Source organism: Rattus norvegicus, chromosome 5, assembly GCF_036323735.1.
Source record: "Rattus norvegicus strain BN/NHsdMcwi chromosome 5, GRCr8, whole genome shotgun sequence".
Taxonomy (NCBI): domain Eukaryota; kingdom Metazoa; phylum Chordata; class Mammalia; order Rodentia; family Muridae; genus Rattus; species Rattus norvegicus.
Window position 1 is genome coordinate 8,434,849 of NC_086023.1, and position 25,936 is coordinate 8,460,784.

At 41.1% G+C, this 25,936-nt stretch overlaps 1 protein-coding gene and 1 pseudogene across 2 annotated transcripts in view; one reads left to right on the plus strand and one right to left on the minus strand.

Annotated features, from left to right (window-relative positions):
* Kcnb2 (potassium voltage-gated channel subfamily B member 2) overlaps positions 1-25,936 on the minus strand; it is a 471,100-nt gene that overhangs the window by 94,764 nt on the left and 350,400 nt on the right. The gene's annotated exons all lie outside the window — the stretch shown is intronic.
* LOC120103364 (U2 spliceosomal RNA) lies at positions 9,621-9,747 on the plus strand (annotated as a pseudogene).

Consider the following 25,936-nt stretch of genomic DNA (forward strand, 5'->3'; position numbering starts at 1 on the left):
TTTATTCTTCTCTTTCCTTCACTTCCCCATCTTCTCTGTTTCTTTTTTTTTCTCTTTGTGGACGGACCCCCGGTGTCCTTCCTTAGACTGAGTCATGGCTGCAAGACTCTTCAGTTTTATCTCCGCTCGTAACAGATAATGGACTTCTACTCCTTGGGGAGCTTTGCTTCTGGATGCCTAATTCACAGCATACGGTGTTAAACGTGAGTTCTTCAGGGTGCTCTTCTCTATGCAGCCAGCTCTAACCCAGTCTCCTCAGCTGGCTAGAGCCTGCTCCTCCCTCCACCTTCACTTTCATGCCTTTCTCCCAGGAAGGTCTAGTGGGCCAGATCCCGGCTCCAGGGTCCTTCCCCGACCTCTGCCACCTTTCCCACACACATGACTGGTACGAGCAACATCTTCTTCTAGAGCCTGTGTTCTCCTTGGCGTCTATGATGGTGCACAGTTTCCATCGCTGCTTCTGACCCCCCATGTCTCTGTGCTTGAGAGCAATGGATGCATGGATGGAGAATTCTTGTGGAATCTCACTCTCTCAGTGAGACCAACGCTTATATAAATTGATCAAGTGAGAGAAACTGATTCTGGAGGCAAGAGAAGAAATGTTGCCAGGCAACAACATAGGGGTTATCTGCTTTTCTCCTGAAATATAAATGCTAGTTTTAAAAAATTAAAAAAAAATCATTTTACAGTGCTGTTCAACTCATCTGACGAGCTCACTCACACATGTCTTGATTTAGAATCAAGAAGAAGTGACTAAGAAGAGAATAAATGTTTGCTGGGCGTTTTCAAAAGATATAATAGTTCTGAAACTGTCTGCAGATATGTGGAAATGGGTAAGGGTATTTTACTCCATCAACAGCTAAATGAGACAATTAAAGTTTTACACACAGACAATTGATCTCTCCACAGTCTTTCCAGTGACGCCTATATTGATTTTCTACAGCTCATACTCGTTTTTTGTGTCATCCTGGATGCTTGCCTCCCCTGATGCCAACTATGTAAATCTAATATGGTGGCTGTCAGCCACAGATGACCTTGAGCACCAACTGCAGTCTGCTGCTAAAATAGACATACACCAAAATTAGGGGCGAAAAACCATGGAAGAGTTTAATAATTTTTATTTAATCACATGTTGAAAAGATAGTTTATTCAATATATGGGTTAAATGAATGACATTGATATTAATTACACCTGTTTACATTTACTTTTCATTTTTAATTAATTAATTAATCAATCAATTAATTAATTAGAGATAGGATTTCTCTGTGTAGCCCAGGCTGGCCTAGAACTTGTTTTGTAGACCAGGCTGGCCTTGAACTCAAGAGATCCACCTGCCTTTGCCTCTCCGGTCCTGTGCCACCGCTGCCCAGTTATATTTACTTTTTTTGATAAGATAACTTAGAAATTAAAAAAAGTGTTTCTATTTGACACTGTCAGGTCACATTTCAGACTTAATTTTAATAGTCTGGAAGTCTGAAATGGAGGAGAGAACAGAAGTCTGAAGGTTTATGTCAATTCTGATGAAAAATTTTATGAGAAAGAAGCAGCCTGGAGCTGTTGGAGTGGAATGATTCAAGGAGAGGGATGAGGTGGATAGTCCAGTGTTGGAAGACTGGGTACAAAATCACATTGTCTTGCAAATGAAGAAAAACCTGTGCAGAATATAAGGTAGGATTCTATCAGGCATATATCTAGGGCACTGCATGAGTTTAGTTTCAAAACAATTTCAGTTTATGTTAGTGGCTATAGTATATCTTAGACAAGTAAGATAAAGTCTTGGTTGCTTTAGGATCCTTGGTACAAGGACAGCTCAAGGTCATGTGTGCAAGGACAGCTTTAAGAGGCACATGAGTAGAGGGAGGGAATCCAGTGGAGTTGAGAAGTGTTGTGGGAACCTCTTGAGGAAGGAAGGCTCTCTAGGTATGAATCAAGCTCAGTCCCTTGCTTGCAGTGGACACAAAATATACTTTGCTTGGGGCTGGAGAGCTGGCTCAGTGATAATGGCACTGACTGCTCTTCCAGAGGATGCAGGTTTGAGTCTCAGCACCCACACTGTAGCTCACAACCATCTGCAACTGCAGTTTCCTGGGATCCAATACATTATTCTGACTTTGAGGGCACTGCATGCATATAGTATCCAGACGTACATGCAGACAAAACGCCTATGCACACAAATAAAATAATAGGAATAATTTAAAAATCCTTTGATTGGATTGAGAGATGACTTCTGTTTGGGCAACTGCCCCTTTTGTCAACTTTGCTCATCTTCGCTGGCTTGTTGCTTTTATCTTTAATGTTTGTCTTATTTCTTTAGACAGCTAACCCTGGCTGCCCCAGTAGGCCATGCCCCTTCCTTCCACAGGATCTTTGCACACACCAATCTCATCACCAATGTTCATCCTCATCCTCCTTCCTTCCAGACTCCCTACAATGTCAACCTCATGACTTTGCCATGGCTTCTTTGGAAGCCTGTTCAGGTAACTGGGAGCTGACCACATTCCAAGGGTGTGAAAACACCCTTCACAGTTATAACTACACATTTGCTTGTTAAATCAGAGTTGCCAGCTATACTGTGCTTGAAGGGAGAAAGGATCATATATGATTCTGCTCCCCAGTTTCTCAGCCCAGGGCCCCAATAATCCTTGACAAACTTCTATTAATCAAGCGGGTGAGTTCTTACCATTCTCAGCATTGCACAGTTTTGAAAGGACAGGGTCAGCATGATGGAGCATGGCAGTCTCTGCCTTGAAAATGGACACCAAAAGCTAAAATGTCAAAAAAAAAAAAAGGCTAAGCTAAGCTGTCAGCCGTGTAACAAACATAATTGACACTTGAGTGTTGTCTCAGATGTCATTTCCATATATTCGTAAGACCATGGGATTTATCTATTGTGATTTTATTTTGCCTGTTTATAAACTAAAACCAAACCAACCAACCAACACTGCCCCCTTCTCCAAATGCATAGTGTTTGCACAGTACCAAGATCCAGTTTTGGAAATATCCTACAATAGCTTTCTTAATTAGGTGAGATTAGCCCAGGAAACAATTAGATCTCTTAAGTAAATAAGTAAATGAATAGCCCTTTGACATGAACCTCATAGGAGTAGAACACAGTCCTAAATGGTCCTCATTTAACTTGGAGGAGATCTCTTAGACTTGCATATGAGTCATCAATATTGTTTTAATTTATACTAGCAAGAGGTCAATGACATCACAGCTAGGCGGTTCAGACAAGAAAGGTGTGTGTTACAGCGACATCCCTGTGCCTTCACGGGAAGCATCATTCAAACTTTCAGAATCAGCAGAGCAGAACAAAACAGGTAGGAAACTCTCCATTTTAGTTATGCTGATGTGAATGTCCAAAGAAAGGATTGTCACATTCTGTTTATTCAAAAGGACAGGTATGCCATACTCTGAGGGTGTGTGTGTGTGTGTGTGTGTGTGTGTGTGTGTGTGTGTGTGTATTCTTCTAATATTTGTTTTTAACACAACTAAATAGAAACTAATAGAGATGGACACAAAAACGGAAAACAGGCTACCACCCTCTAAGAAGGTGGGCTATCACACTCTAACGAGGGGACTTGCTAGCCTCCCACTGCTGCAGTCAGTCCTGATAGGTACAAAGGGCTCAGCTTTATAACTGATAAGGGACCAAACTTTAAAGATGGCTGATTACTTTGTCAGTTTCTGACAGCTGCTGTTCGTCTCATTTATAGGGCACTTTTACATGGAGAAATAGAACCAAGAGATCAGCCATTGTATTCTGTCAGAGTCTCCACCAGGCCCGTTGAGAATGATCATATCAAAACCCATTTGGCTTTATATTATCCACCACAGAATATGGCTATTGACTGCTTTCATGCTGCACATAAATATTTAATATTATGTTTTGCTATAAACTGGAGATGGATGTAGTAGAAGTATGGGGCCTGCAGTATTTTAATTCTGCATAGTATAACCATACAAATATAAGCAAAGCAGTAAATAAAGGGAATATGCAATTCTGAAGATAAACAACTCATGTATTTAATGAATGAACATTAGCAATGGTCAGAGAGAGAAGGGTGCTGCAACGAGCCTTTCAAAGTTGGATCTGGGAAGAAAATTTCAAAATATTTCCAAAATAAGTCTTTTCCTCAAGGATTTATTTTTAAATCTCTCTCTCTCTCTCTCTCTCTCTCTCTCTCTCTCTCTCTCTTTCTCTTTCTCTCTCTCTCTCTCTCTCTCTCTGTTGCCTAAAGGAGGGTGTTGGATCCTGTGGAGCTGGAGTCACTGGTGGCTGTGATCCAGCAGACATGGGTGCAGGGAACCAAAGTAGGGTCCTCTGCAAGAACGATTGCTTGTAACTGTTGGACTCTGTCTCTATCCTCTCAAATGGCCTCAATGAAATTAAAATTGTAATGTCATTGGCAAATTAAGTTTTTTAAAATTGATATAGTTCTCTTAATTCTATTATACTTGCAAAGTTTGAGAGAAGCCTGGTAAGATAATTTTTTTTCTTAAATACAGTTTTTCCTGTACTTTTAGAAGAAAGATTTATTTATTTTATGTGATTTGTATCAGCGTTTTGCCTGAATGTTTTTAAGTGCAGTGCATATGTGTCTTTATTAACGGAATATTTTACATTGTCTTATATTTGTTTAGATCATTATTACCATTATTATTATTGATACACATGTGCATGTATGTGCATGTGGGAGGTGACTAGAAGAGACTATAAGATCCCCTGGAGCTGGTGATCTAAATAGCAGAGCAGAACCATCTCTCCTGCTTCACTCTATTTGCTTACTCCCCGCCCCCACTTCTTTTCATATTCTGCTGAATTTAACCCTTGCACACATCTTAGTGTGCAGAAGCCAAGCTTACACACTCCATAGTCACAAAGCTAGTAGTTAGTGCAGTGAGCTGGAGAAACCACAGCCGACACACTAGGACTAAAGTGTAAGGTGCTTCTTGCCTTTATTTTGTGCATATTCAGGTTATACTCTCCTGCAACAAGAAGAAAGTGAAATGACTTCTTTATTCCTTGCATCCATTTTTGTTCTTTATATAGACAGTCCTGGTTCTCCCATGTCTGATCAGAAGTTCTCAAAGGTGTTAGGGAACATCTGAGAACTTAGCTGCAGTCCTTCCCTTCTATCTCATTTAAAAAGTTAGGAGGATGGGGATGAGGGTGAGAAGAAGGGTGAGGATGAGGATGAGGAGGATGAGGAAGAGAGGGAGAAGAGAAGCCTCCTTGCCTAAAGGTGCCTATGGCCATGCTGGTCTCTTCCATGGAGCCACCTGGTAGTCTAGAATGGCATGCTGGTCTCAGCAGATCCCAGGGTTGAAGCCAGCTCGTGTGCTCTTAAAGCAATCATGTCATCAGTGGAGAGGCACACTCAGTTTGGCTTTTTGCAGGAAGACTTTGTATCACTGTCCAGCTCCCTGGGAAGATTCAGGATCATTTCAAATTCTCCATATCACCACTCTTGGTCAACCTCATGAGCTGAATGAGAAGAATGACCAACCAAAATGCATAAATGCACCAAAGTGTGAGACTATGTAACAGATCTTTCTTTTTCTTTTCTTTTTTTTTCTTTTTCTTTTCTGTCCTAATGGTTTCCCATGGTGTATCTTGTCTCTAATGAGACAACATCACAGTCCTCATGCGTCCCACTTTTGGGGCTAAGCTGTTCTACTTAAGAAACATGTGAGTGTATTTTGGTGCTATGGCATAGTATATGTGGTGAACAAAGTCAGATGCAGGACGGTCCTGGTCCTGTGGGTGCATATGATTATGACTCACAACTAATGGTTGTTCCCTGGATGGTGGAACATGGATTGGCTGCCTCTACATGTGACATCTGAGCTTTTCAAAGATTGTTTCCCAAGACTTAAGGGTTCACAGCACTGATGGGAGGAAGGTGAAGCTTCCCTAAAGTGTTGAAGAAGGAAGGAGGACAAGATGCCAGGCAAGACCCTGCTCCTCATACACTTTTGCTTAGCTCTTCTCCAGAGCACCCGAGACACTAGATGCTCTCACTCTGAAAGTCAGAGGAGGGGAGAGGCCTTAAAAGTAAGCAGAGCTCTGGTTTATATTATGCGTTGTAAATGATGACTGACAGGCTGAACGACCTGTGCTTAGAAGCATGGGTTTTGTAGGCATTTGGAGAATGCTTAGCCTCAGAGAGAATTATAACTGAACTAATGTAGCCAAAGAAGGTGAGATGAGGTCATGTCAGCCAGGAGAGAAAGGGAAAGGCTTCTTTGAATGGATAAGGAAATAGAGCTTTCTTTCTTTTCCTTTTTTTTCTTTTTTTCTTTTTCTTTTCTTTGCTTTTCCTTAGAAGGAATGATATATGTGTGATGAAAACCTTTAAGATGAGGTCTAAGAAAAATAACCAAAAGCTTTGTAGTGTTAGATTTTTAGTTTTTGTTTTGGGACATATCTCATTGAAAACACTTCCAACAGAGGGTAGGTAGGCTGAACACTTTTAACTACTGTGTCTCCAAACAAGGGCCAACTTAATGGGCTATATGTGTATATCACATGCGCATTACTGAAAGGACAGACATTAATTAATGAACATTTGAACTGCTGAAAGGACAGACAGATGAACATTTGAATAGTAGCTTTGGGAGAAAGGATGGGAAACCAACGTTCTTTCGATTTTGTCACCAATTTGTTCTCTATGTATTAATCCAAAGTGCTGTTCCCGACCAGAACAACCTGCCACTGACCCTAACCTAAGCAAGAGAAGATCAGAAATTAAAAGAAATCATTTAGAGTAATAATTAGTATTTCAGTTTAGTTTGCTACAGGTAGCTCCATGTGTCCGCATGAGCCTTTCAAGTGCTACTGGTACACCTGGACCAAACCACCTCATCCAGCTACCATGTGTTTTGGTAGCAACTGACATCCTGGTAGTCGGGCTTGGTTGCATTTATCCTAAATTATTCAACATGATTGTTTACAAAAGCAGCTGTGCAGAACAAATTGAAAGAAGACAAACAAATGAGACAAACCCCTTCACACGCTGTTCTGAAGCCTGCCCTGTAATTCCCCCTTACTGATGGACTCAGAACAGTATTCCGAGCAGCAGAGTGGGCAGGGATAGCTGGAGCTAGCCCTTTCATTTTTGGAAAACAGATGTATCATTTTGGGTGACCTCTTGATTTTATGACCCATTCTTATTGGTAAAGAGAAAACAAAGCATGCAGTCATTTTTTATTCATGTGCAAATTGAGCCTGAACGGTGTAAACAATGTCGGCAGTTAGGGAGGAATCTGTCAGAAACAGTTGGTGCATGAAGCAGCACATACAAGGAATATGGAACAGGGTTTGAGGCACCAGGGCAAACTTGGATGGGATCTGTGAGGATGGGGACCAATGTTAGGGAAAGCCAGTTACTGTGATGTACTTCCCAGAGACTCCCCTCTCCTTCCACAGAAGCACACAGCACTCCAGGAGCCAGCCAGGAGGAGTTTGCAGTGAGCTGGGGAACTGCACAGACCAGCTGGGTTCTGGAAATGGGGATTCAGGTCGAGAACATCTAATTTGCCCAAGAGAATATTGTAGCCATTTGTTAATGGTTTGTGCTTTTACTTATTTGGGTAAGCATTGGTTTTACAGAGAATTTTATTTTATTTTATTTTATTTGCAGGGAGGGATAACTTAGAGACTGTTCAGAAAAGCAGGGACTGCCCCTCAGGTTGGTGGCAGCAGATTGATCAAATGAAATGTTTTGCATAGTCAAAATTATCTCTTATTCTTGATTGGTTGTATAATTGCTAAAAGAAATATTTGGCCTGGAGGCAGCAGAATTTACAAATGCCTTCACAAATATTTAGGAAATCAAAGAATTATTAAATAGCAATGGGGGAATGAGAGACATTAAAGAAGCTGTTTGTAGTACTGTCTTCCATCCCAAGTGATTAAGACTTAAAGATGCCTAGAAGAGCCATGGTGGTTAGTACATACATGGTTGTGATCTCAGCACTCAGGAGACTGAGGTAAGAAGATCATGAGTTCAAAACCAGCACATGTCACATGGCCTGCCTTGTCTCAAAATAAAATAGCCAGCCAGCCAGCCAGCCAGCCAGCCAGCCAGCCAGCCAGCCAGCCAGCCAGCCAGCCAGCAAGCAAGCAAGCAAGCAAGCAAGCAAGCAAGCAAGCAAGCAAGCAAGCAAGCAAGCCAGCCAGCCAGCCAGCGAAGAGACAACCACAGACAAACCAGACCATAGCTTGGGAGGTCTGGTGTTCAGGCAGAAGCTGGAAGGCCACTTGGGGGCGATGTTGTACAGTGGACCAGGATAGTGTTTAGCCCTACTAGAGAGAACCACAAACCTTGTAATCAGAAACCTTACCCAGAGGGTGGGCTTTTAGTGTTTCATGAGTGAACTCTTCATCCAAATGTATGAAATCATTCCACATCTGAGAGAGAACGTTAAATGAAACTCAAGAATCCCTTCTCTAGCTCATCTCCTCCACTGGAATGGGAAACGTGCGTTGGGGTCAGTGACCGTTTGTGCTTTTGCTTTTGCTCAGGGTAGAGTCAGAGTGGCTTTCTTCTTTCTATGGAATAATAGCACAGCACCCCACAGGGCGTACAATCAGTCTTATAAAGCCGCACGGAGAATGGAAGAGTCTCTGAACTGTACAAAACAGAAGGCGGGGCTTATCAAGTTGCTTTTGACTGAAACATTTAAATAACATTTAGTTGTTTAGTGTTAAAAATAAAATGCCAGTAAAAATGTTGGAAAATGCTTATGGGATAAAAAAGGAATAGAAAATACTGTGTAAATTATGAGTTAACTAGAAAATACACACATCTAGTAATGAGAAAGAGAGAAGTCAGTGTAAATGAGAAATCATTGTGTGTCAGTTATATATGTCTCATTGCATTGGGTGATCTCTTCATTTGTTTGTTTATTCATTTATTTATTTATTAAGTTATTTATTCCTTTTACATCCCAATCACAGCTTCCCCTCCATCCTTTCCCCCAAGTTCCTCCCTCCCATCTCATCTCTTCCCATCCACCCCTCTTCCCCTTCTCCTCAGAAAAGGGGAGCCTTCCTAGGCTATCAATCAGCCTTGGCATATCAAGTTGCACTAAGACGAGGCACATCTGTTTGTATTGAGGCTGGACAACACAGCTCAGTTAGGGGAAAGGGATCCAAAGGCTGCAATGTGGTCAGAGTCAGCCCCTGCTCCCGCTTTAGGAGTCCCACATGAAGACCCAGCTGCACAACTGTTACTACAATACAGTTGCCTGAATAGGTTATTAACTACCCTTTAAACAAAAGTAAAGAACTATTTCTAGGTTAATGCTAAAATTAAGCTTAATTACTTTGAAAGGTAATCGGTGGCCAATGTTGTCATAGAAAAATCACAAGCACCCCTCCTCCCCACCCAGCCTAGGAAAAGCGAGAGGACCGTGGTGCTCACTCAGTAGCACCAATCCACACAGGTTTTAACAACCGGAAACTTCCTGTGATTGAACGTATTTACCTTTAGTTAAAATTTCAGAAGACTACACATAGGAAATTTCCTTTATTTTACACATTCTCTAGTTTACGGAACATGTATTTGTAGATATGGATCTTATAATTTATTTACAAGAATTAAAATTTTTTTATCGCTTCTCGGCCTTTTGGCTAAGATCAAGTGAAGAATTAAAATTTTAAAAACTTACACATAAGTGTGTATACGTGCATATACCATATGTATATATGTGTGTATGCCATATGTATGTGGATGTCCCTGGAAGCTAGCGAAAGGTTGGATCCCCTGGAGCTGGCATTAAAGGCAGTTGTAAGTTGTGTGTGTTCAGTCCTCTGTAAGAACAGATACTCTTAACTGCTGAGCCATCTCTCCAGATCCTGCATATATGGATTCCAAAGTAAAATTTCACTCTGTAAACAGCTGTAATGAAGCCTGCAGACAAACCTTAATGTAAAATCCTCAGGTAATATTTAAGGATTGTCTTTCATAAGGGCAACGATGCTAATATAAATGAGTATGAAGAGGTTAGAGCGACACGAATGCCCTAAGCAAAGCCTAAATATTTCTAAGGACATGAGCTTTGCTGTGTAGGCAGCAATCTGAGCTTACACTTTGTCAATCCGATAATTTATTTTATTTTAAAAATGTGTTTCTGTGGTGTTGAGAAGCAAACCCCAGGGCCAATGTATAAATATGATAATGTTCTACCATTGAGCTACATCCCGACTTCCACATGTTCTCTAGTATTTGATGGGACCTTGGGGAATCACTTTGTTAGCAGATAGACTGGAAATGAAGAAGTTTGGCATTGGCACAGAAGTGACTTGCAGTACCTGAAGAATTTTATTTTCCAGGGTCTCTGACATTTCTGTTGGCTGTTGATGATTTGCTATGGGATTAGTAAACTGTGCTCAACAGAAAGTTATTGAGTAGATAGTAAGATGATAACATTTAAACATTAGATTCATGTTCTAAAAGTCATGGAGCCCCTTAAAAGTATAACATTCTATTTTATTCTTTGAGAATGTCATACAGTGTAGTCTGGTAATATCGGTCTCCCACTCCTAACTCCACTTTCCCTTCCTCACTCTTCCCAGGTCCAATCTCATCTCCCCTGCTCCCAGCTTTGTGTCCTTGCTTTTTAAAATAACCTAAAGAGCCCAGTTTGTGCTGCCTATTAGCTTATAGGTGTGAGGGGCTGTCCACTGTAGCATGGACAATCGGACAGGGGCCACACCCTTAGAGAAAACTGAAGAGTTATGGATTCTAAAGGGTGCAGATTTTACAATATGTAATTAACTGCCTCCTTCAAACTCAGTGTCTGGGAAGACAGAGAGAGAGAGAGAGAGAGAGAGAGAGAGAGAGAGAGAGAGAGAGAGAGAGAGAGAGAGAGAGAAATGGTTACTTCTAAGGATGGTTTAAGGATCTGTAAAGGGACCAGAGGATTCAGATATGGAACACAGACATTGTTAAAAACCAGATCCCTAAGAAGTAGCTTTGGAAACCAAGAGTGCCTGAATTTGTCCAGCAGTCAGGCCAGGGAGGTTTTCCAGTCTGGAGAAGGAGAACAAGAGTTTCCAACAGCATGCAGGTATCTGGAGGGGCTCCAGCTGATGGAATGGACATGGCTGTCCTGAGATGGACCTCTGGTCCTTGTACTTACATCAGGCATCAGGAGTGGGAAGGCAGGGTAGACAGTGTTATCAACAGCTGCATACCAGAGAACAAGCAGCAACAATTTCTCTGATTCCTCTCACAGGGGCACATTTGATTGATAAAACAGAGTGCATACTCATTTTGGTAGAATTAAAAACTACCACATGGGGTTGGGGATTTAGCTCAGTGGTAGAGCACTTGCCTAGCAAGCACAAGGCCCTGGGTTCGGTCCTCAGCTCTGGAAAACAAACAAACAAACAAACAAAAAACTCCAAAAACCACTACATGGAAAAAAAATGCTCATTTCTCCAGTCAGAGGGTACTGTGGAGGATCATGTTGAAGTCCACCTTGAATCAGCAATGTCCGAAGGGCAGGAAAAGGCTGTTGATAGTGTTTTGTGTATGAATATAGATTAAGGGATGAGCATGTGAAGAAGCAACCCCACATTCTGTGGCATAGGGGTCCCTGTTTGTATAAGGGATGTTCTAGCTTGCAAAATTCTGAGGAAATAGCTAAAATTCCAAGAACCTTTAGGTGGCACTTCGGATGGCCACAAGCCCTGGCTAGCTCATGTACTTGACCACTCTACATTGCTTGGTTGGAGACTTCTAAAGAATTGTATGTGGCTTTTCACTGTCATAGGCTTTCGCGTACCATAGGTTTATTTTAAAATAGAATCACATTGTCAATCGTAGCCATTTTCATCTTTAATTTTAAAAAGAAAAGTGAACCCTCAATGTGTAAAATTTGAGTAATGTCAAGTGAGTTAATCTTCTCTGAACCCTGATGTATCTTACTTCTACCATTAAGTTTTTGATAAAATTCAAAAGTAGACAATTTAGGCAAATATAAGTGAAATTGATAATAGTTTTTCTTTTTTATTCTATATTTCTTATTTATTTATTTATTTATTTATTTATTTATTTATATTCCAAATTTTGTTCCTCTTCCTGGTCCCTCTTGAAGAATTATTTTCCCCTCCCCTTCCCTCTGAGAGGGCAGCTCCCCCATGTATCTCCCATCCTTGGTACTTTAAGTCTCTGCAGTATGAGGTGCATCCTTTCCCACTGAGGCCAGACAAAGCAGCCCTGTGCTTCTTATATGCCAAGGGCCTCAGACCAACTGTGTATACTCTTAGGTTGATGTCTTGGTCTCTGGTAGTTCCCAGGGGTCCAGATTAGTTGATACCATTGGTCTTCCTGTGGGATTGTTTCTCTGTGAGGGCCTTCAGTCCTTCCCCTAACTCTTCCACAGGGGTCTCTGACCCCTGTCTAATATTTGTCTGTGGATATCTCAGTCAGTTACTGGGTAGATGCTCAGAGGACTGATATGCTAGGCTCCTGTCTCTGCTGAATGTCCCAGGCACTGAGATGTCTGGTAGATACAACTCTGTCTGTCTGTCTTTCTCCCTCTTCTTCTTCCTCTTTTGCTTTTTGTTATTGCTGATGATTGAACTCAGAGCTCCCCATACCCTACAGAAAGGTTCTAAAGTCAACCTCATTGGTGGCATGTTACAGTTTGAACAGGACTGGTGCAGGGAATAGGACTACTGAAAGAGATCATGTATGTTAAGGAATGATGATTTTTTTAGTAGATTCCTACTGGTTAGCAAAGGAGTGCAGTGTTTGACAGGATTTTTCCATGTCGTTTCTCCACACTATACCATTCATCAGATCATTGTGAATTTTCAGCTTGTATCTCATGTAATTTGTGCTTTTGACTCCACTCATACCTTCAAGGCTTTGGAAATTGCACATTGGGGAGTTCTTTGCACAGAAACACTTCAGAGCAAGAGCAGGTCTTTATTTTGAAGAGCTGTAAGTACCGTCAAGTCCAGTTCTCACAACTCTCAGTACTGGTACTAAAAAAAGACAGGCGATTAGTTTTAGAAGTATCCTGCCAGACTCCTAATAAAGAAAACACAGTACTCAGTACTCCGTGCCAGGCACCTTTCATCTAAGCTCAGGCTTGCCTCTCACTTCTGTGCTCTCCGTTGCCTTACTTTTCTGGGTGAGGCAAAGCAACAACTACAACTTGGCTTGGTTTAATTTTGAGGGTGGGGAGAACAAGGGATATTATCTCTTCCATAATACAACATCATACTTACAAATCTATTCACTCAAAAGTACCACTGCATTCAATAAAGGTGAGGCCTTGACAAACTGCCTATGAACTCTTAAGAGCAGAGTGGTTTGGGTCAGCATTTGTCCTGGTTCACAGGCTTGTTTGCCTTGCATAATTTCTTTCCCTCAGTCCTGTAAAAGCTCCCTGTTCCTTGTTAAAGGCAAATGGCTGTTTGAAATCCATGGGGTGAACCTTACTAGAGGAGTATCTACTCAAAGACATCTCCAATTGCCTGTTCCTGCCTGCTGTCCACTGGTACCATTTGATGAAACAGGTGGTCCTATTTGCTGGGGTTTTGCAAAGAAGCAAGAAGCAGTGGAGTATGCATTTCTCAAGTGATTCTCCAAGGAGCTTGTATTCAAAAATAGTGATCAGTTTGCACTTTTGGCTTATTCTTTCTTAGCCCTTTCTTGTCTTCTCATGTTCTACACAAAAACAGTCCCCTTTCCTCTCTTAAATCAACACTCTGTTCAATGCTTTTATTTAAGTCTTGATTCTGGCTCTGGCTGTTCTTTAGAATCTTTGCCATTAAATATCTTCTTTTAATACCAATTCATTGTTGGAAAATAATTCTTCACACATCTCTTGTATTCATGCATGTCTTTGAGCAGAGTTATCTCAAGGATGTGTAGATCAGGCACATAGCCTTACAAGATAGAGGCAATGGTCTCTATGACCAAAGCAGGGTAGGCTTACCACTGTTTATCATAAATGAGTTCTTGTTCTTAAACCAAGGGTTCTCACCTCTCCTAAAATAATGAGTCATCTGACCTTTTTAGTATTTCCCTGTGGGAACTTGGACATAGGGATTGGCATAAGAAACCTCTAATATTCTGGCTGTGGCCATGGTCCTTTTTCTCTGACTTACTAGTCTTGTGTCTTCTGCCACCATTGGTGGTCTTATACAAATTTTTTGACTTGAGAGTGGGTTAAATTTCAAATCTTTCACAGTTTTCACAATAATAATGTAAGTTCTTCAAATCCTTAAAGGTAATTTTCTTTGTTTCTGTTACTGCAATAATTCTAGTTATATTGTCTCTTACACTCACTGCTCTGGGAACTACTACTACTACTCCTAACTACAAAACCTGCTGCTGGGAGGTGAGACTTTTAATTGCCAAATTTAGGAGACCAACTTTGTCTGATCATATGATCACTTAAATCACTGCACATTTTCTTCATACTTTACAAATCATTTACTAAGGCATTCCAGGCTAATTTTAATAACTTGTATGTTGCTTTCACATATCTGCCTGGCTTAGCCAAGTGGATTCATGACTCCCCTTCTAATAAAATGCAAGGATATACATCACTTTAAGAATAGATTTGTGGGGCTGGGGTTGGGATACAAAGTGAGTAGATAAATAAATTGATGGTAAAAGATCTCTCTCCTCTCTCTCTCTCTCTCTCTCTCTCTCTCTCTCTCTCTCTCTCCCTCCATCTCTCTCTCACACACACACACAAGAATAGATTTTCATTTTTTTGTTTATTGCATTGTATGTTTCTAGGAATGTATTTTGTTTTCATTGTGACATTTACCAAATTGAATTTAAATAACATAATCATAATTCGAGTGTAAGTGAGGCAAACTGGTGTGGGAGAAAGCATAGCTGACCTGTAGAGGTGGTCTCCTGAGACCTTGATGGAATATGCTGTTGCTGGACCATTATTAACATATGATAAACCTGAATCAACATGAATATTGAGGGAAAAAGAAGACTGGAGGTGAACTGTCGCTGCAGACAAAGTTTGAGTTGGCATCTGCAGGATTTTAAATTGATTCTTAGATCCCGTGGGAGGAGAGCTGGATTTTCAGAAGTGTGGACAATCCAGAGAGAACAGGTGAGACCTTCTGCTCACATTCTTGGCCCAAAAGGCACCTGCCTGGAGCCCTCTGGACACAGGAACCTAGGAGCTGTCTGGGACAGGATCCTTTGGATTTCTGCCTGCACCTGGAGCTGACCCTCTGACACAGCTCTTTGAACCCAGATTCTTCTGGGAGAAAGCCAATCCCCAGGGGTGCTGACGCACAGGCTTACAGGAGGGTCAAGCCACTGTCAGAGACAGCAAGACCAGCTAACACCAGAGATAAGCAGATGGTGAGAGGCAAGGGCAAGAACCTAAGCAACAGAAACCAAGGCCACTTGGTGACATCAGAACCCAGATACCCTAACATACCTCAGAAGCAAGATTTTGATTTAAAATCACAACTCATGATGATGTTAGATGTCTTTAAGAAGGACATAAATAACATAAATACAGAACAACACACATAAACAGGTAGAAGGCCTTAAAGAGGAAACACAAAAGTCCCTTAATGAATTATAGGAAAACACAACCAAAGAGGTTAAGGAATTGAACAAAACCACCCAGGATCTAAAAGTGGAAATAGAAACAATAAAGAAATCACAAAGGGAGACAACCCTGGAGATAGAAAACCTAGGAAAGAGAGCAGGAGTCATAGACATAAGCATCACCAACAGAATAGAAGAGATAGAAGAGAGAATCTCAGGAGTACTGTATACCATAGAAAACATTGACACAACCGTCAAAGAAAATGTAAAACAGAAAAAGCTCCTAACCCAAAACATCCAGGAAATCCAGCGCACAGAATCAAACCTAAGGATAATAGGTATAGAAGAGAGTGAAGATTCCCAACTTAAAGGACCAGTATATATCTTTAACAAAATTATAGAAGAAAACTTCCCTAACCTAAAGAAGGAGATGCCCATAAACATAAAAGAAGCACAAAGAACTCCAAATAGATTGGACCAGAAAAGAAATTCCTCATGTCACATAAGAGTCAAAACACCAAATGCACAAAACAAAGAAAGAATATTGAAAGCAGTAAGGGAAAAAGGTCAAGTAACATATAAAGGCAGACCTATCAGAATCACACCAGACTTTTCACCAGAGGGTATAAAAGTCAGAAGATTCTGGGCTGATGTCATACAGACCCTAAGAGAATACAAATGCCAGCCCAGGCTACTGTATAAAACTACATGCAGGGGTTGGGGATTTAGCTCAGTGGTAGAGCGCTTGCCTAGCAAGCGCAAGGCCCTGGGTTCAGTCCCCAGCTCCGAAAAAAAGAAAAAAAAAAAAGGAAAAACAAAACAAAACAAAAAACTACATGCAAAACTCTCTATTAACATAAATGGAGAAACCAAGATATTCCCTGACAAAACCAAATTTACACAATATCTTTCCACAAATCCAGCTCTACAAAGGATAATAGATGAAAAAAATCCAACACAAGGAGAAAAACTACACCCTAGAAAAAGCAAGAAAGTAATCTAATTTTAAACCCAAAAGAATCTAATGCAATCTAATCCAAAAGAAGATAGCAACACACACAATTTTACCTCTAACAACAAAAATAACAAGAAACAATAATCACTGGTCCCTAATATCTCTCAACATCAATGCACTTAATTACACAATAAAAAGACATAGACTAACAGACTGGATACATAAAGAAAACTCAATATTTTTCTGCATATAGGAATCACACCTCAGTGACAAAGATAGGCACTACCTCAGAAGAAAAGGCTGTAAAACAATTTTCCAAGCAAATGGTCCCAAGAAACAAGCTGGAGTAGCCATTCTAATGTTGAATAAAATCGACTTTCAACCAAAAGTCATCAAAAAAGATAAGGAAGAAAAGTTCATATTCATCAAAGGAAAAATCTACCAGGATGAACTCTCAATCCTAAATATCTATGCTCCAAATGCAAGGGCACCTACATTCATAAAAGAAACCTGACTAAAGCTCAAAGCACACATTGCACCTCACACGATAATAGTGTGAGACTTCAATACCCTCCTCTCAGCAATGGACAGAAACTAATCAGAGACACAAAGAAACTAACAAAAGTTATGAACCAAATGGATTAACAGATATCTATAGAACATTTCATCCTAAAACAAAAGAAAAAACATTCTTCTTGGCACCTCACGGTACTTTCTCCAAAATTGACCATGGAATCAGTCACAAAGCAGGCCTCAGCATATACAAGAAGACTGAAATAATCCCGTGCACCCGATCAGATCAACATGGACTAAGGCTGGTCATCAATAGCAACCAAAACGACAGAAAGCCCATATAAACGTGGAAGCTGAACAATGCTCTACTCAACAATAGTCTGGTCAAGGAAGAAATAAAGACAGAAATTAAAGACTTTTTAGAATTTAGTGAAAATGAAGGCACAGCATATCCAAATATATGTGACACCATGAAAGCAGTGCTAAGAAGAAAACTCATAGCTCCGAGGGACTCTAAAAACAAACTGGAGAGAGCATACACTAGCAGCTTGACAGCACACTTAAAAGCTGTAGAACAAACAGAAGCAAATACGCTCAAGAGGACCAGACAGCTGAAAATATCAAACTCAGGGCTGAAATCAACCAAGGAGCAACAAAAAGAACTATACAAAGAATCAACAAAACCAGGAGCTGGTTCTCTAAGAAAATCAACAGCATAGATAAACCCTTAGCTAGACTAACAAGGATACATGCTCCACTATGTTCATAGCAGCCTTATTTATAATAGCCAGAAGCTGGAACGAACCCAAATGTCCCTCAATAGAGGAATGGATACAGAAAATGTGGTACATTTACATAACGGAGTACTACTTAGCTATTAAAAACAATGACTTCATGAAATTCATAGCAAATGGATGGAATGAGAAAATATCATCCTGAGTGAGGTAACCCAATCACAAAAATCACACATGGTATGCACTCACCGAGTAGTGGATATTAGCTCCAAAGCTCTGATTACCCAAGATTCAACCCATAGACCACATGTAGCTCAAGAAGAAGGATGACCAAAGTGCAGATGCTTCAGTCCTTCTTAGAAGGGGGAAGAAAAATATTCATAGGAGGGGATATGGAGGCAAATTTTGGAGCAGAGACTGGAGAAAAGGCCATTCAGTGACTGCCCCACCTGGGGATCCAGCCCACATACAGCCACCAAACCCAGACAATATTGCTGATGCCAAGAAGTGCATGCTGAAAGGAGTCTGATATAGCTGTCTCCTGAGAGGCTCTGCCAGGGCATGACACATACAGAGACGGACTCCTGTAGCCAACCATTAAACTGAGAATGAGGTCCCCTTTGGAGGAGTTAGAGAAAGGATTGAAAGAGCTGAAGGGGTTTGCAACCCTATTAGAACAATACCAACCAACCTGAGCTCCCAGGGACTAAACCACCATCCAAAGAGTACACATGGACAGACCCATGGTTCCAGCTGCATATGTAGCAGAGGATGGCCCTGTTGGGCACCAAAGGGAGGAGAAGCCATTGGTCCTGCCAAGGCTTGATCCCCCAGTGTAGGGGAATGTCAGGGTGGGGAGCCTGGAAGGAGTGGGTAGGTGCATGGGGGAACACCCTCATAGAAGAAGGGGGAAGGGGATGGCACAAGGGCTTTATGGATGGGAAACAGGATAACATTTGAAATGTAGATTAAAAAATCCAATTCAAAAAGGAAAAAATAATACTGATTCTTATTTTATGATGTTGATTGATAGAGAAGAAAACAAATGAGAAGCTTCTTAAATTTTAAAAGCAAGTAACTTAACCTTGAATAAGAGCTTTGCTAAGCGTGGGATTTTATTTGACCTCACAGAATATATTAACTTTGCCTTGGTGGGGAGGATGTGGGGGTGTCTCTTCCTTCCTTCTCCCCTTCTTTCCTGGAAAGTTTCTAAATGACTTTTTTTTAACACTCTAAGAAGCCCTGCTGATACACCAGCAGGTATGAGCATGTCACTGGAAGGCAAGGTGACTATGCTGTGCCACTAAAATCCGAAGAAATGATGAAGAGCTGAGGGAAGAGTCCTGACAGGCACTGGATACTCACCATCGATAAGCAGAGATTTTTAGTGACCAACTATGCAATATCTGGTCTTTCCCTTTTGCAGTAATGACATAACTTTATTCCCTTATGCCCCCCACCACAATTAATAATAATTTCTGTTACAATCTCACTTTCTGTCTCAGTCCATGAATGGAATGATTCATCTGCCTCCATGGTTACAAAGGCCAGTCCCATGAAAATAGTCATTTGAATGCTTTAATCTCAGATACATTATTTTATTTTTGCCTTGTTTACATTATTAAGGCCTTGAAAAGGGCTTATAGAGTAGTAGTCATAGGTATTTTTAAAAATACCCTGTGGAATATACCACATCAGAAAGAAGCAGAGGAGAGAGCTTGGGTACCAGTCCCAAACCACCTTGAGTATTACTGTGCCCTAGGTGAGCGACCTCATTTCTTAGGTCTCACTCTCCACATCTTGACATTGAAAAATAAGGCCTTCTGGCAGCCTTTTCGGCCGATGAAGAACTGTCAGGTATGTATCTTTCCCATTGGTATTCCACGTACTCTTGATTCTGAAGCTGTCTTATAGAGAACATGCTTTAGAAAAGAATGGGGCTTTCTATGCATCCTGGGGATTTCAAATAGACCCAGGGAGAGAAGACCCTTCCTTCTAGACCCAGGGAGAGAAGACCCTTCCTTCTCTTTTGTTTTGTGGTGCCAGAGATTGAACACAGGGCAGATCCCCAGCTTGGAAAAACTTGCAGTCAATGCTGCTTTCTAACATTATGTGTAGACTGGACTAATTACTGAATTCATTTCAGCATGCCACAGTTTATAGGTTTACCCATGTGCATAAGAACTAGGTTACAGTGTCTGCATGAATGTAGTCAGGGCCTCTAGTATCCTAATCTTGGAGAATGAGGTTTGGGCAGTATAATCTAAAGCAAATTACCGATTCAACTATTCATTTCAACAGATTGAATTTTGTCTTTATGGGCAGATGTTCAGACTCTTGTCTGGGCAGAACCATGACAAAGCAGAGGAAGTTACACCAAGGCACAGGAGGAGGCTTGCCTGAGGGGCCTCCAAGTTAGAGCACAAAAGGGACGAATAGGCAGAGTAAGACATACAGGATGCTATTTCAGCTCTTAAGAGTGCCATGTCTCCTGAGTGCCGGCATGGAAAATTCACCAGCCTTATTTTCGGTGCACACTCTAGTCTGAGACTTTGGGGAAAGCAGTAACCCAGCATCCCCAATCTTAGAGGGTTTGAAAAGGAACGATCTTAGCTTGGCTTGAAAACTATAGACTAGAATATATTTTTAGCATAATAGATCTCTTCAATCTGCTTAAAAAATGGATCCACAGAAAGAGCAAACAGATGGAAGGCCATGTGCTGTTTTGTCACAAGTCCAAGGTTTTAAACTAGATAAACACTGAAACCCTGCAGCCACAAATCTCCTTTCCCTAACAAAATCCTAGGAGATTATCAGAACTGCTCTGATCAAATATTCACACTAAAAAAAAAAATCTAGGAAGCCCTGCCAAAATCTCTGCTAGTGTCATGTAACAAATGGTCTTGGTCCGTGGACGTTAACTCAGTTCTTGTTGATAAAATGTGCATAAGTGTGTCTAAGACGCGAATTTGAGTACTTCAAGACCTGAGCCCTCAGGCTATTAGGCTAGAAAAGCTGTGCTGAGATACTGTGCAAATTAAGTTATCTTCCTATAGGCACTTATCATATCATCTACCAAGACTGGATGGTAACTTCAGGCTCTGATCCAATTGGGCTGTGTTCTTTTTCCAATAAATAATATGTAAGTTGAGTACTCCTCACAAGAGAATTGGTTAGAAATGAACTTTTCTCTGTAACCTTGTCTTCCCCTTGTATATTTTATGATATTCTTCACAAGAATGCTTCCCTTTTCTAGGCGGCTGTAATTACAGTTGGAAAGACATTTTGCTGAAAAAAGAATAGAATTACTTGAAGTTGAAGGCCCAGGACAGAAATGAGCCCACCTAGAGAAGAGATGAAGCGACCTGGAGGTGTGTCACTCCAGCAATGGACTTTGATGGTTTTTTGTCTAGGAAGTAGGCATCTGTTAATATTTACTGAATAATAAACTAGTGAATAAGTGAGGGTAAGTCGGGGTTAGACTCTGTTTACAGCTCCTGGCTGCTGCTTTAGATGTTACAGCAGTTTTTTTCTTTGCTCGTCTTTTACAAACTCAGTTCTTGTGAAGGGATGGCTTAAGCAAATTTTTTGGCAAGCATCTTTCGCTATAGCAGAATATCAGGATTTAAAATACCTCTATAAAAATCTTAAAGGCTGGGTTTAGCTTCTTTGTCTAAGATGAAACTTCTAATACTTTAGAAATGCTAGTTGTTTTAGGGATGGTCATGTATTCTTTTAACCACCAGAAATACTTGTGTGCTTGACACAGGGACCCCAAATATGACCATGTCCCATCCATCCTACCAGGAAGCTCAGAGGGAATGAAGGTTGGGACAGGTGGATATGTATATAACTACAAGGTATTAGATCCCGTGAGATAGCATGGGCACTGTGAAGAGACTACTACTTTACCTGGGGTTAAACTGAAAAAGGCAGGAAGATTCCCCAGGCACTGAAGGATATGCCACTGCTGTGAAGTAGAAAGTATGGGTTGTGCAGAAAGGTGCTTCTTTGTGGGCTGTTGGGAAAGGAGAGGATTCATGTCTAAGAAAGAACTAGGACCAAGGCAGAGGGGAGAAAATGATAGGAAGTTGTAGCTATGGAGCGACTCATATTATGGAGATTAAAATCTACTGAAACCATGCCAAGTGTGAAGTCTCTTCTGACTGTCGTACATAGAACTCAAAATAACACAGTGGCAGAGCTGTCTGTGACATATACCCCACAGACTTAGTAGACTTGAATCCTCTTGGAAAACAATGGAGGCCTGAAATTGAAAATGTTAGTTGGCCAGCTCACACATCAATGGATTTAACAAGTTGCTTCTGGAAAAAAGTTCAATATCAAACTGACTTCCCTGGCCATAGCAAAATCTCCTCTGCCATGTCTCTTTACCTTCTGAGCATTTGGTATGTGTTTGGAGGATGAAAGCTTATTTTATGAATAGCTGGCTCTCCTCACACTTAACCAGCCTAGGATGGTCAATCTCTGGTCACTAATCAGGTGGTCCAGTCTAAAACCAAACAGAAGTTAAGTCTTGGGTTATTTGACATTCACATGATCATGAATGGGACAGAAGTTGTGCAAAGCTGTGAGTATCGCAGCTGGGAGTGCTGTCAGTCATGATGCTCAAAGCTGCTGACTAGTTAGGCAAAGGAATTGATTACTCTCAAAATATAGATTTTTCTCCTGTAATATCATTTTATTATTGGGAAGACTTAAGGAGCCAATTTATCACTCACCATCTTTTATTTTATTTAAGAAGAAAAAAAATTTCCAAACAGACTTAACATCCATGGTAACCTAGATACACATTCTCAGGAAATACCTAAATTAGTCTCTTATCCTGCATTTGAAACCTATTTTTTCTTTCCTCTAAGAAGTAAGGGAAGAGCTGTCCACAGCCCTCATCATATGCTTGCCAACGGTTCTTACCAAACCTTGACCTCCCCAGCTTCAGAACGGACACACCTGTTCCCCTTCCTTACTGCTCACAGAAATCACAGGGTTTACCACCAATTCACTTTAATTAGGTTGAGATCTCCACGACACTAATCTGCTACCCCAATAGGATGTAGGCTCTGTGGGATCCAGTGGGAACACAGCAGATAATTTGCAGTTCCTACATCTTGTATTCCCATTATAGAGATGCTAGAATCGTATTCTTCATGCCTCAGCTCAGATGTGAGTACTATCAACACCGTTGTGGATACTGACATGATGCTAGCCAATGATACCAAAGCAACCAAAAGAAAAACTTGCATATGAAATTTCTGCAGAAAAGTGATTCTAGTAGCATATAGATCCTTCTAGAAGGAAGTAAGAGCTCTGGGCATAAGAGTTAAATTGTAAGTCTCTTTTAAAAAGACAGAAACTCCTTTTTGTGAAGTTGGATTCAGAAATGACATCAAAATCACAGGCGAAAGTTTAAAAGAAAACAGATGTTTGACTTGTGACAAAACTGAAGGCACATTCTGGGACACTATTTCAGAACATGGCACAAATGGGTGCTAAGTACAGGAAGAGAGATACTTGGGCTTATTTAATGGGAAATGCAAATAAAATACTAAATAATTTTACTTTATTCCCCTTAAAATGGGTAATATCTAGAAAAGACAAAATGCATAGTGTGATGGATATAAAGATTTGAAATCTTGTGCACAGTTAGAAGGAACATAAAATGGTACAGCTAGTGTGGAAAGCTAGTGTTCCTAAACTAGTGTTGAGAATTCCCCAAGTCACTAAACAAAAATCAGTATACAACCTGGCCATCCACTTTTAGTTCTCTTCCCCAAAGAATCAAAAGCAGTACAGTGTGAATGGTATAAAACATTCTTCCCAAAAGTTGAGAAAACACAGTGAATGGTAAAAAAAAATCCTTCACAACAGTTGAGAGGTTGAAACCACATGGTGTCTCTAGAAGGATCACTGGGGTGCACAAACTGTGGCAGTGTGGATAATGGAATGTTATTTAAAGGAGAGGAAGTCCGGGTCATGTTTCTAAGGTAAGACCTTAACTAAGATAGTGGAGGGCAGCTGTTGGTTGAGATGAGGTCCTAGGAATACTAAAATTCACAGAGGCTAAAAGCAGTGTGACTTCATGGGTAGGGGGAGTCAGTGTGCTCAGAGCTCAGAGCTCAGAGCTTAAGTCTTGGAAGATTGAAATAAACTGGGGATGAAAGTGGGTGATGATCACACAACAATGTGAATGCACTTCGCACCACAAGACTTAGTTCTAACAATGTGCCCATGAAATGGTGAATGCTATGCTTTATGTATTTTAACTACAGCAAAATATAAAAGGACTCAGAGTATAGAGGAGAGAAAAAGGGATGTAAGAGGGGTCTTTAGAGGAAGCTTGGCAGGGAGGGGGTCTTACCCATCCTCCTTCTACTTGGGGTTGTTCCCCTACCCATTGCCAATCTGAAGCTAGTCCCAGATGTGAGACTCCCAGTAAGACTTAACTCTGAGGATGGGGTTCATGGGTCAGTATATCTAGACTGAGAAAGACTGGATCCTTCAGATTCATGGCCATGACTGCTGTTTTGGAATGAGTCTGAATGTGCACAGTTTTGAGGGAAGAAAGAATGTGAGAGTATTTGTAGGCCAGGCAGAAGAGATTGCTAGGTCTTTTAAAGAAATCACAAAAGAGGCATATTTCAAGGGCAGGAGGATCCAGCAAAATGGTGTGGAGCATACCTTAGAGACAGGGGAGGAGGGGAGCAGCAGTGACCATGTGACTACTGCAGGGGAGCCAGGGCAATGCAGGGGAAGAACCCAGAAGTGACAGGTTATAGGAGTGTCGTCTTTTACATGTGTGCCAAACTAGGGCACTGGAGCCAGATACTGGCAAAAGGGGACAAGCAGAAGGAGCCCAAGCATGGCAACCCGCGAGAGTCGGAGATCTGACCTTCTAATGGGCTCCAACATTTGTACAATGATGTAGATCGCCCATTTTAGTGTTTCTGTTTATTCTTAACTGGGCATAATGGCATGTGTCTATAATTCTAGCACATGGGAGACCGAGGCAGGAGGGCATCTGTGAATCCAAAGGCAACCTAGGCTACTTAGTGTGTTTCAAGTAAGCCAGGTACAGAATGAGGCTCTGCTTTAAACAAAACAAGACAAAAATGAAAACAAAAGCCATGAACCAACAAACAAATAAAGCCTGTCTTTGCCACAGAGCGATTGTCTCTGAGTGGAGAGAAAAATGTTTGTGTCTGTGGAGTGGAAGACTATAGTCAAGATTTCTGTAGTGCCAAGGAGTGGGGAAGATAGAAGCACATAATTGTGAAAAATTGTTCAAGATCTATTGTTTATTACATATATGTGTCTGTGCATGTGTCTATGTGGGGCATGTGTATGATACTGCATGTTCTCAGAAGCCAGGATAGTTGGACATCCTAGGGCCGGAGTTAGAGGTGGTTGTGAGGCACTTGGTATTGGTGCTGAGAACTAAACTCTGCTCTTCTTCAGCCACTGAGCCCTCTCTCCAGCTCCTGAAAGTACATTTTCATCACTCACCACTAAGTCATGCTTGTTGGGGATACCACCTTCAAGCTCAGGGTTTCCAGGTCCTTAAAGAGTCAATACAGGTTTCCCCAGAAACCCCTGAGAGGTGAAAGCCAAGTTCATGGCGTCTAGGGTGATGCTGGTCTTTCATCTGTTTCAGTCCTTCCACTTAGCAACTTCAGCCATGGTTTCCTCACTTGTAAAATGGAGCTAATAATTTATCTGCCACCTAGATGGCTTTTGGAATTACGTGAGAGAATAAAACTCGTGTATAGAACCTGGGCTTCTACATGTGTGTATCTATATATTGTTATTACTGGTAGAAAAATTACAGCTGTTTGCCTTTTGGGGGTTGTGTTTCCCACAAAGAATGCTGTCTTCTCTATGAGATCTTAGAAAGTGGCATTTGATGGTAGCAGTGTCATAGGTATCCAAGTCTCAACTCAATTTAGCTCAGATAAAGATTAGCGAAAAGTCTGCCATGAGCAGTGCCCTTGGCAGAGTCCATTTGGGAGCCTGTGTCAGTGCAAAGACTCCAAAAGCACAGAGAAGCTCCCTTCCAGGTAGGATTTGCTGCATAAAGCCTTTACCATGGCAACAGGGAAACACTTGCAGAGCCCTGCAGCTGACACTGGGAAAAATATCACCTGTTCTCAAGG